We start from the raw sequence: 10,436 nt of genomic DNA, 5'->3' as shown, positions 1-10,436 counted from the left end.
ACTTACCTTTTCCAATAACGTGGAGAGTCCTCCCTTGTCCCTACGTTAGAGTCCACGTTAACTAGGTTAACGTGGCTTCTAACGTAGCAGTGCCAATTCTTCAAGAACGTTAGTGACACTTACCTTTGTCACTAATGTTCCAATGTGCCCCTTTCCCACGTTAGAGTCCACGTTAACTAGGTTAACATGGCTTCTAACGTAGTCATGCTAGCCATCCCCAACGTTAGTGACAAAGGTGAGTATCACTAACGTTGGCTCATCATCTCTTTATCCACGTTAGCTTCCACGTTAACTAAGTTAACGTGGGAGTTAACGTTGCTCATGGTGGCTCTTGGTGGTTCACCCCAACATTAGTGACAAAGGTAAGTGTCACTAACGTTGGCTATCAATTGCTCTCTCCACGTTAGCTTCCACGTTAACTAAGTTAACGTGGGAGTTAACGTGGCTTATGGAGGCTTGGCCAACGTTAGTGACAAAGGTGAATGTCACTAACGTTGGCTTCTCTTTTGCTTCTTAACGTTAGAGTCCACGTTAACTAAGTTAACGTGGCAACTAACGTGGCCAATTATGAGCTTGGTCTAACGTTAGTGACAAAGGAGAGTGTCACTAACATTGGCCTTGTTGTCTTCTTCCACGTTAGAGTTCACGTTAACTTAGTTAACGTGACTCTTAACGTGGGCTTATGATGGCTTCGAGGGCGTTATTGGCGATTACCTTTCTCATTAACTTTGCAAGTTAGCACCCATTCCACGTTAGAGGTCACATTAGTGGGACTAACGTGACTGCTAATGTGGTTCTTCTTTGCTTCCTTTGTCTTGAAATCAAGCAACAAAGTGCATCAAAGTTCTAGTCCAAGTCATGAGTCATGCATCATCCAATTTGTCATATAACTCATGCAAAATTCTCATGAAATCATGTAAAGTGCACAATGTATGCTTGAATCAAGATGTAAGTGAATATCTACCCAAAACTAGCTTATTTTCTAAGAAAATGCATGAAACTACCTTAAAAACAGTAAAGAAAAGGTTAGTGAAACTGGCCAAAATGCCCTGGCATCACAACAGCAAACTTAAAGCTTGCTTGTCCCTAAGCAAGTACTAGAACAAGAGAATGATGAATGGAATGCCAAGAGAAATGAGTCATTCTTGTGGAAGTGATGTTCCTGGTTTTATGGTGGTTTCATGCATAGCAACTTAGGTTCATTCCTTCACTGGCTTTCAGATCTTTATCATGTTCTAGAATACTCACTTGATTGCATCCCATGAGACTTTTATTCATTGATCCTTTTGTTGTCATTTCAGGGCTTATTTGTGTTCTTAGGCTAAGTGCTCTGTAAGGGGGCAACTCTTTAGAATAAGCTTTCAGCCAACACTCCCGAACCAGTTGGTTTAAGGTGCTAGGTGTTGAAGCACCCCTAAGGACTTACTTCCTCAAGTCTCTCCCCCATACATACACACCACAGGCACATGGTTTGTTTATTTTCTTTCCTTGAGGTCTTGGTGTCCAGCACCTCTTTGGGTTACTAAATGTTCTGTAGCAAAGATTGCTCTTGATAGTGGACTTTCAGCTGACAATCCCGGGTTAGTTAACCCAAGTTACCAGGTGATAAGGCACCCCTGAGAGCTTAGTAATCTAAGCAGATCTTTGGTACAAGAGCACCACAGACACATCCCTCAAGACTCAAACCCTTGGTGCTTAGCCTCTTTTCTTGCTATTTTTCTTTTATTCTTCTTTGATTGTTCTTTCCCTTTTTTCTTATTAGGATATTGTTATTTAGCTAGTCTAATGGGGTGTGTTCAAGCATATGATTCATGACAGATAGTTGTCTTCCCACCTTGTGGTTGAACCAACTTAGCTAACTTATGACCACACCACAAACTCAGGAACTTACTCCATAGTATGAACTCCATTCTGGTCTTTTATAAAACACTCATTCTCTTTTCATTTGATTCAAAAGGACAAGCATACAATTAAGTAAGGAAATGATGCAATAATGTCATTCAGACTAGAAAACACAGCCCTAATCAACAAAAAGTTTAAAAGACAGAATTGAAAAAGGTTCAAACTAACATGGAAGCATGTTCTATTTCAAACAAGATCTTCCTTATTTAAAGCATAGAAAGAAAATGGACCAAAGAAGGAACTCCACCACCTTTTACTCATGTGGATGCCCATGCTCCCCTCCTTGTTTGTCCTCTTTGTGTCCCTCTTGAGTGCTCGTACTCCCACTCCATTTGCTTTTTCCAATCAACTTCTTCCAGAAACCACCATCTTCCATCTTCTTCTTTAGTGTTTCCTTCTGCTGTTTCACCTTCCTTTCTTCTTGTTCTACAAAATCTTTTTGGACCTCATCATATGTGGGGATAGCATAGTGTAGATAATGCATATGACCAGACATGTAGTTCAACTTGGCTTGAGTGTTTACGTTGAACTCCTCCCTATGTAGTTGCTGTCCTTCATTAAGTACATTGAACTCATTGAATGCTTTCATCTGAGCTATTTGCCGCTGGTTGAGTTCTTGCAAGTGCTTATCTTGACGTTCATGCCTCTCAGTAACTTGGTGGATGGCTTGAGTGAGTTGGGAGTAGTGTTCCTGTTGCTGCTCCATCTGTTATTTCTACCACTCCTCTTGTTGGCTCATCCAGTTGGACTGAAGGCGTAATATTTATTCTTGTCCTTCCATATGTCTCATCCCCAAATCTTCAATGGCTCTTAGAAGGTGATTCATATTCAAGTTGGTTGGGTCATGATGTTCTTCTTGTTGATATTCTTCCTGATGAGACTCTTCTTGGTGAGGTCCTTCTTTTGGTTTTCGTTTCCCTATTTGAGGCCCTCTTTGTTACTGAGCAGGCGTCGTATAAGTTAGACGCTGAAAGGTAATTAGCCTCCCAAGATTTAACCAATCTGGGTTGCTATCCTCGAAGACAACCCTGGCTTTCGTGCACAGTCTGAGGATGGTGCTGGGGTACCAAAGCCTGGCACCCGAATCAATCTTCTCAGCTGACTCTTGAATTCCTTCAGCTATCAGTTCATGCACGTTGATATCTCCACCCCGTACTAGGCAATGTACTATAGTAGCTCGAGTGACGTTGACCTCAGAATTGTTTGCGGTTGGGAGGATAGACCTCCTCACGAGTTCGAACCATCCCTTGGCTTCTGGGCTGAGGTCTCCTCTCTTGATGAATCGGGGTCTCCGATCCGCATACCTCTCCCAGTCAGCTGCTATAACACATATGTCACTCACGACTTGTTCGAGTTCATCATCATCAGGGCTCTTACTTACTCTTGCTTGATAACCAAGCTCATCAAAATGTGGTGATTTCAACTGAAGAGTCCTTGTTATAGCATTGGGGCTGAAGTCCACCTCTCTCCCTCTTACGTAACTTTTGAAGGTGGGAGCCTTGGTTTTGTCTTCTCTGACCACATTTGCATAGAACTCTTTGATGAGGTTTGAATAAATCTTTCCCTTCAGGTTCGTAAGTCTTTGCCAACCCCTTTGTTCAATCTTCTCTCGAATCTGTGGGCACTCATCCTCGTCAATTTGGAATGTTAACTCAGGCAGTATCTTTTTGAGCTTTATCCGTTCGAATTCGAGTTCATGGAACGCAGTTTTGAATCTCTTCTCGTCGAAAGGAATGCTCTCCTCTGGTTCCTTCCTCTTTTGCCTCTTGGAGCTTGATGCTGCCATGAATTTGAGTTGCTGTGTGAAGATAGTGGAAGGTACGGATAGATGAGGAATTTGGTTGGTTAGGACAAGGTGTGATTTGGATGCTGAAAGTGTGAAGTGTGGAGAATGGGGGTTTGAGTGTGAAGGGAAAGTACGGACTAGGACTCACTTATATAGGGAAATGATGAGGGAATGAAGGGTATGGATTGATGTGGTGGTTGTTGGATGGACGGATGGGGTTTTGTAGGGGATGGGCACAAGGATCATCGTCTTTATGAGGGGGCTTGGTTCGGTCTTCAAGGGTCTCATTCTTTTCAATGTTGCATGGCAACATTTTCCAATGTATCCCTCCTTGATGCACGTGTGTAGTACCCTCCTCTTGTGGTGTCCGAACCTTCCTCATTTAATTGTCCAATCAATCCCCTTCAATGCTCCTTTCCCTTTTCCTATAAAAATAAAATAAGAAAAATTAATATCATTGAGAAATTAAACTTTATGGCTAGAATAATAAAGAAAACGAACTAGATTGTTTATTCATGAACACCAACTAACTAACTAACTGTGTATCCTTATATGCACATTGGTGGCACCTTGGGTGACACCAAACTTAGTTTGTAGCACTGTGATGAAAAAGTTTTGTTCAAGGCTCCAAAATTAGCATGCTCTGGTTTGTATTCATGCTCTCTCGGCATGCTTTGAACACCAAACTTATTCTTCACTATATACTACCTAATAAGAATTTCACCAAGTGTTTGTCAAGTTTGGGTTGGGATTCATGAATATTGACTTATTCACTATTTTCTAAAAGCATATAAAACATGGGTTGCCTCCCATGTAGCGCTTCTTTAGCGTCACTAGCTTGACGTTTCTCCTTCATCAGGGAGGTTGATAATGCTTCAAGTCTTCTCCTCTGGCAGTAAACCTATATCCAGTGGTTGTATCAATGATCTCTACATGTTCCAAGGAGAGAACTCTGTTGATAGTGAAGACCTTAGGTAACTGAGATGGTACAGTGGGGAGATCAGGGGGGATATCTGGGAAGTAAGCTGAGATCACTTTATCCCCTGGAGAGAAGTCCTTGGTAGGGATCTTCTTGTTCCTCCACCTCCTTGGTACCTTCTTCTTTGTTCCTTGTGATGTTGTCTTACTCTTTGTGACCTCTTTCTCTAAGGAAATTTGGTTACTGGTCTCATATGATTCTGGTGGTTTGGGTTCCTCCTGATTTTCTTTGAGCTGTGGCAATTGCTGTTTGCCTTGTTCATCAATCAAGGGAGTTTTCAGATGTGCTGGTTGTGCTTCAGTGCTTGTTTCCTCCTTCAGTATCTCACTGTGATTCTTCCTTGGTTCCTTGTTCTCTTGATTTGTTTCTTGTGAAAGTTTGAAGACATTAAAGCTGAGTTGTTCATCATGGATCCTCAAAATTAGCTCCTCTCGCTCTACATCTATGAGTGCTCTGGCTGTAGATAGGAATGGTCTTCCCAATATGATTGGGTGAGTATGACTCTCTTCCATGTCCAATATGACACAGTCTGTTGGGAGAAAGTATTTCCCAACCTTTACCAACACATTTTCCACCACTCCTATTGCTTGTTTTTGAGTTTTATCAGCCAGCCTGATGACTACATCTGTTGGCATTATCTCATTGATCTGCAGCCTCTTCATAAGGGATAAGAGCATCTACATTGTTTAGCTCCATCACTCCTTTAGTGTTCCCTCTTTCGGAGGCATAGAAGTAGTCATTCTCTGCTACAGTTTCAATGACATCTATGGCCTCCTCAATGGTCTTCTTCTTGTTCAGAGATCCCCCGGATGAGTGGTCTACTACTTTCTTTGATTCATAAGAAAGGCCTTCATAGAAAATGTGTAGCTGCACCCATTCATTGAACATATCTGGTGGATACCTCCTTGTTAGGTCCTTAAACCTCTCCCATGCTTCATATAGAGTCTCACCATCCTGCTGCCTGAAAGTTTGAACCTCAGCTCTCAGCCTGTTGATTCTTTGAAGAGGATAGAATCTGACTAAAAAATTGTTCACCACATCTTCCCAGGTTGTCAAACTCTCCTTAGGGAAGGATTCCAGCCATTTAGATGCCTTATCCTTGAGTGAGAAAGGGAACAAAAGTAGTCTATAGGTGTCAGGATGAACACCATTAGACTTCACAGTATCGCATATCCTCAGGAAGGTGGTTAGATGTTGATTGGGGTCTTCTTGGACGCCTCCTCCGAATGAACAGTTGTTCTGAACAAGGGAGATGAGCTGTGATTTTAGTTCAAAGTTGTTGGCATGTATGATTGGCTTTTGAATGCTACTCCCACAGTTTTCTGGGTTTAGGTTGATGTAGGAGCCTAGAACTCTTCTCTCTTACCCAGCATGATTTGCTAGACCTTCTCTGCCATGGTTGTGAGCCTCTTCTTCATGAATGTTCTCCATATTCTCCTCCATGTCTAGTTCAAAGTACTCTTCCACTTCCTCAGCACCCACTACTCTTTTTCCTCTTGCTTCCCTCTTTAATCTAAGTAAGGTCCTCTCAGGTTCAGAATCAAAGGAAGTTGAAGCCCCGCTTCTCCTCTCTATCATACAACCAACAAGGTACAAGTAAGAAAACAAATCCAGAAAGTATTCTGTTAGAATTACTGTTAGTGTGAGTGATGCAATATATCAAACAGTTAGTGGGTTAGTGAACTGAATTGTAAATAACTAAAAAAATAAACGAAAAAGTAGGGGGAAGGAAAGAAATTAACTAAAACTGAAAGCGAATTAACTCAATAGAAATTTAAATCAAACAAAAGAAAAATGCTCAATCTAGTTATCCTCCAATTTAATCATTGTTGATTCAAAATCAATCCCCGGCAACGGCGCCATAAACTTGATACGCACAAAACTTGTCTCTCAACAAATTTTCTTCGGCAAGTGTACCGAATTTGTCGTCAAGTAAAAACTCACAATAGAGTGAGGTCGAATCCCACAGAGATTGATTGATCAAGCAACTTTAATTAGAGGAATGTTCTAGTTGAGCGAACCAGAATTTGATTTGAGATTTGTAGAAAATTTAATGGCGGGAAAGTAAATAGCAGAAACAGTAAATGCTAGAAATAAAGAGCTGAATGTAAATAGTGGAAAGTAAATTGCAGAATCTTAAATGGGAATGGGGTAATTGCTCATAAAAGTAAATGGCAGAAATTAAAGAGAATGGGTAAGATCAGAAATGGGGAGTTCATTGGGCTCAGGAGATGTTGCATTCTCCGGATCAAGTTTATTTTTATCTCTTCCTCAATCAATGCATTCATTGATCTCCTTGGCAATCTTAAGTGATCAAATTCCAATTTCTTGGTAATTCAATCTCTCAAATCTTGATCAATAGCCAATTCTTTGGTCAATTGCTCATGAGAAGAGATGAAGTATGGTCACTGATTATACCACATGCATTTCCCAAATCAAGTTTTGGTAGGATTATAGTCACATATCCATCCAAACCTAATTTGGTCCAGCATGAGAAAGCATTTCTAGCATGATCTCTTCATTCCTCTTTCAAGGTTCAGAAGAGATCCAAGTATGAATAGCTTCTTTTCCAAGATAACTACCCAATTGGATGAAGATCGAAAGCTTTCTAGTAAAATAAAGAGAAAAGATAGAAGAAGGAGAATGAAAACTAATATTGATCCATCAAATTCAACAGAGCTCCCTAACCCAATGAAAGGGGTTTAGTTGTTCATAGCTCTAAAAAATGAAAACAAAGATGGAGAATACATGATGAAAGTAAAACTAGAAGTGCAGAGAAAGTAAAATACAGAGAGTAGTTCTATGCCAAAGGCTCCCTAAAGTTTCCAACTCCCTAACTAATTCAAAGCTACTCATATATATACTACTCTTCTCATCTTCTAGTTGGCTCTTCAAGTCTTGGGTATGGGCCTCTGAATCTTGAGTTTGAAGCAGTTATCCTTTTCATTGGGCTTAGCTTTGCTTGCAGAGAGAAAAGGTGAAGTAGGCAGGGACTTTGACTCAGGACGTTAGTGGTGTCAACGTTAAGTGAAAGTGTGGGTTCGAGAACGTTAGTGACAATCACCTTTTTCACTAACGTTCCTAACCCAAATATGATCACGTTGACTTCAACGTTAGTGGCACTAACGGGACCACTAACGTTGCCTCTTGGTCCTTCGCACACATTATTGGGACTTACGTTTCCCAATAACGTGGAGAGTCCTCCCTTGTCCCTACGTTAGAGTCCATGTTAACTAGGTTAACGTGGCTTCTAACGTAGCAGTGCCAATTCTTCGAGAACGTTAGTGACACTTACCTTTGTCACTAACGTTCCAATGTGTCCCTTACCCACGTTAGAGTCCACGTTAACTAGGTTAACATGGCTTCTAATGTAGTAATGCTAGCCATCCCCAACGTTAGTGACAAAGGTAAGTGTTACTAACGTTGGCTCATCATCTCTTTATCCACGTTAGCTTCCACGTTAACTAAGTTAACGTGGGAGTTAACGTTGCTCATGGTGGCTCTTGGTGGTTCACCCCAACGTTAGTGACAAAGGTAAGTGTCACTAACGTTGGCTATCAATTGCTCTCTCCACGTTAGCTTCCATGTTAACTAAGTTAACATGGGAGTTAACGTGGCTTATGGAGGCTTGGCCAACGTTAGTGACAAAGGTGAATGTCACTAACGTTGGCTTCTCTTTTGCTTCTTAACGTTAGAGTCCACGTTAAATAAGTTAACGTGGCAACTAACATGGCCAATTATGAGCTTGGTCCAACGTTAGTGACAAAGGAGAGTGTCACTAACGTTGGCCTTATTGTCTTCTTCCACGTTAGAGTTCACGTTAACTTAGTTAACGTGACTCTTAACGTGGGCTTATGATGGCTTCGAGGGCGTTATTGGCGATTACCTTTCTCATTAACTTTGCAAGTTAGCACCCATTCCACGTTAGAGGTCACGTTAGTGGGACTAACGTGACTTCTAACGTGGTTCTTCTTTGCTTCCTTTGTCCTAAAATCAAGCAACAAAGTGCATCAAAGTTCTAGTCCAAGTCATGAGTCATGCATCATCCAATTTGTCATATAACTCATACAAAATTCTCATGAAATCATGTAAAATGCACAATGTATGCTTAAATCAAGATGTAAGTGAATATCTACCCAAAACTAGCTTATTTTCTAAGAAAATGCATGAAACTACCTTATAACAGTAAAAAAAATGTCAGTGAGACTGGCCAAAATGCCCTGGCATCAACATGATGAAGTCGGCCTCCCACAAACGAGTTATAAAAAGTAATCCCTAAAAGAGACCTAACAAAGGTCCAAAAAGAGGACTACTAGAAATAACAGGAGGGACCAACGTAAAGAAGTCGGCCCAAAAACCTCAACGATTATAGAAAGTAATTCCTAACAGAGACCTAACAAAGGTCCAAACAAAATGGAATTACTAAAAATAACTTCAGGCAGAAGTGACGAAGTCGACATACAAAGATGGACCCAAACATCCACAATCTCAAAAGAATCAAGCGACAAGTATGAAGATACAAAGGCAATCAAAAGAGGTTGGACAACAAGGCTGCAACACTCCCAAAAACCTAAAAAGTACCAGACAGATGCAGACAAACATGTTATGAAAAGCACAAGTTATAATAATAACATACCCAAGAGGTTACCAAAAGTCAGCCCCAAGAGCTTGAGAAACTACTTTGTTTTTCAAAATAAAGTTGCTAAAAAAGCAACTAAAAGAGTATTAAGAAGTCAGTACTACCAATTAGAAAAATATAAAAGTTCAAAGCCCACAAGCCGAGCTATATACACAAACATCCAGAATAATCATTGAGGATCTGAAGATTTCTCAACTGCATCAACATGGGGCGAAGGAGGACGAGTCTGAAGAGGCACCATATCCACCGTCCCATCATCCCGGTTCAAGATTCGACAATCAGGATCCGACTCAGGATGAATAACTGCAGGGGTTGAAGAAGTCAGCACAACCGAGACCTTAGCGGAAGGCACAGGAGGAGGATCAACATCATCATCATCATCAGGGTCATCAGGGACAATTTTATCGTCCCTCACAATGCTGTCCAAACTGAAGAGAGTAAGGTCGAGCTCGGACGCAAGAACTCGAACCTGCTCCTTCAGGTTCTCATAAGCAACGGTTATGCTGCCTACAAGGTGACCGTGGAGCTCGGCATAGTTAGCTCGGGCAGACTCCAAATCTTCCCTGAGACGCATCATTTCCCTATAGGTCGTGACATAGCTTTCCTTATGCTTCAACGCCGTGTCTTCAGCCAACTTAGCAGAAGCTGCCAAGGCAATAGAACTAGCCTTTTCACCCTCCAACTCTTTCTCTAACTTGGTCACCTTCACCTCAAGCTCCTCCTTTAAACCCTTCATCTGATCGAACTCCAAATTGGCTTCCTCCATAAAGGCCTTTGTATCATGAATGGGAACATCCTGGGTAGTCCGATATAAAGTCGTCCCCATGTGTGCCATCTTGATGCTACTTCGAGTAATAAAATCTAGATGGCGAAGAAGAGAAACATCGTCAGTAGGGATGGTACCATAAGGACCGATTTGATGGTCAACAAACTCGACAGCATCGAAGTTAGGGGCATCAAGGTTAAAGGGCTCAGCTGTCTTTTTCTTTTTCGGAGGAGGAGCGCCAGAGGTAGCGACAGAAGCCTATGGAGGATTAACCAAACGAACCCGAGGAGTAGGGATCATCCTCCTCGGTCCAGGAGAGCTCGGTACGGATGGCTTCGACTGAACCTGAGAGGACCCTTCCCCG

At 41.6% G+C, this 10,436-nt stretch overlaps 1 non-coding gene across 1 annotated transcript; it reads left to right on the top strand.

Annotated features, from left to right (window-relative positions):
* The first annotated feature begins 5,550 nt into the window (after window positions 1-5,550).
* Window positions 5,551-5,657, top strand: LOC112774421 (small nucleolar RNA R71). The gene has a single exon (XR_003188913.1). It is a non-coding gene; the product is annotated as a small nucleolar RNA R71 (small nucleolar RNA).
* Window positions 5,658-10,436: the final 4,779 nt, after the last annotated feature.

Source organism: Arachis hypogaea, chromosome 18 (genome assembly GCF_003086295.3).
Source record: "Arachis hypogaea cultivar Tifrunner chromosome 18, arahy.Tifrunner.gnm2.J5K5, whole genome shotgun sequence".
Classification (NCBI taxonomy): Eukaryota; Viridiplantae; Streptophyta; class Magnoliopsida; order Fabales; family Fabaceae; genus Arachis; species Arachis hypogaea.
The sequence above is the reverse complement of the archived record's forward strand: the minus strand, read 5'-3'. Positions and strand labels throughout refer to the sequence as shown.